Raw genomic sequence first — 1,980 nt, 5'->3', positions numbered from 1 at the left:
GACCAGGCTGTTCATGTAGATCTCATCCATTTCTCCGTGTCTTTTTTGGGGTCCCGTTTTCCAGGTAGCCTCACTGGTGATGTGAGTAGCAGTCCAGTCATCCTTGTTCCACATCTAGCATCTTCCTATGAGTGAGTACATACCATATTTGTCTTTCTGAGTCTGGGTTACCTCACTCCGGATGATTTTTTCTAGATCCATCCATTTGCCTGCAAACCGTATGATGACGTTGTTTTTCTCTGCTGAGTAGTATTCCATTGTGTATATGTGCCACAATTTATTTATCCATTCTTCAGTTGAAGGGCATCTAGGTTGTCTCCAGGTTTTGGCTATTACAAACAATGCTGATATGAACATAGCTGAGCAAGTGCTCTTGTGGTATAATTGAGCATTTCTTGGGTATATGCCCAGGAGTGGTATAGCTGGATCTTGGGGGAGATTGATTCCCAATTTTCTAAAAAAGCGCCATATTGATTTCCAAAGTGGTTGTACAAGCTTGCATTCCCACCAGCAGTGGAGGAGAGTTCCCCTAGTTCTACATCCTCTCCAGCATAAAGTGTCTTCAGTGTTTTTGATCTTAGCCACTCTGACAGGCGTAAGGTGGTATCTCAGAGTTGTTTTGATTTGCATTTCCCTGATGATTAGGGATGTTGAGCAATTCCTTAAATGTCTTTCAGCCATTTGGGTTTCCTCTGTTGAGAATTCTCTGTTTAATTATAAAGCCCATTTCTCAATTGGACTGTTGGTCGTTTTGATGTCTAATTTCTTGAGTTCCTTATATATTCTGGATATCAGTCCTCGGTCACATGTGGGGTTGGTGAAGATCTTTTCCCATTCTGTAGGCTGTCGCTTTGCCTTGTTGACTGTATCCTTTGCTCTACAAAAGCTTCTCATTTCAAGAGGTCCCATTGATTGATTGTTTGTCTCAGTGTCTGTGCTACTGGTGTTATATTTAGGAAGTGATCTCCTATGCCAATACGTTCAAGACTACTTCCTACTTCTTCTAGCAGATTCAGAGTAGCTGGATTTATGTTGAGGTCCTTGATCCACTTGGACTTAAGTTTTGTGCACGGTGACAGATATGGATCTATTTGCAGCCTTCTACACGTTGATATCCAGTTATGCCAGCACCATTTGTTGAAGATGCTTTCTTTTTTCCATTGTACACTTTTGGCTTCTTTGTCAAAAATTATATGTCCATAGGTGTGTGGGTTAATGTCAGGGTCTTCAATTCGATTCCATTGGTCCACGTGTCGGTTTTATGCCAATACCAAGCTGTTTTTATTACTGTAGCTCTATAGTAGAGCTTGAAGTCAGGGATTGTGATGCCTCCAGAAGTTGTTTTATCGTAGAGGTTTCTTTTAGCTATCCTGGGTTTTTTGTTTTTCCATATGAAGTTGAGTATTATTCTTTCCAGTTCTGTGAAGAATTGTGTTGGTATTTTGATGGGGATTGCATTGAATCTGCAAATTGCTTTTGGTAAGATTGCCATTTTTACTATGTTAACCCTGCCTATCCATGAGCGTGGGAGATCTTTCCATTTTCTGACATCTTCAATTTCTTTTTTTCAGGGACTTAAAGTTCTTGTCATATAGGTCCTTCACTTGCTTGGTTAGTGTTACCTCAAGGTATTTTATGTCATTTTTGGCTATTGTAAAGGGTGATGTATCTCTAATTGCCTTCTCAGCTTCTTTGTCCATTGTATATAGAGGGCTACTGATTTTTTTGAGATGATCTTGTATCCTGCTATGTTGCTGAAGGTGTTTATAAGCTTTATCAATTCCTGGGTGGAATCTTTGGGGTCACTCAAGTTTACTATCATGCCATCTGCAAATAGGGAAAGCTTGACTTCTTCCTTTCCAATTTGAATCCCCTTAATCTCCTTATGTTGTCTTATTGCTCTGGCTAGAACTTCAAGTACTATATTGAATAAGAATGGGGAGAGTGATTTTAGTGGAATTGCTTTGAGTTTCTCTCCAT

This window comes from Peromyscus maniculatus, chromosome 1, assembly GCF_049852395.1.
Source record: "Peromyscus maniculatus bairdii isolate BWxNUB_F1_BW_parent chromosome 1, HU_Pman_BW_mat_3.1, whole genome shotgun sequence".
Classification (NCBI taxonomy): Eukaryota; Metazoa; Chordata; class Mammalia; order Rodentia; family Cricetidae; genus Peromyscus; species Peromyscus maniculatus.
This window is presented reverse-complemented; position numbering follows the sequence as displayed.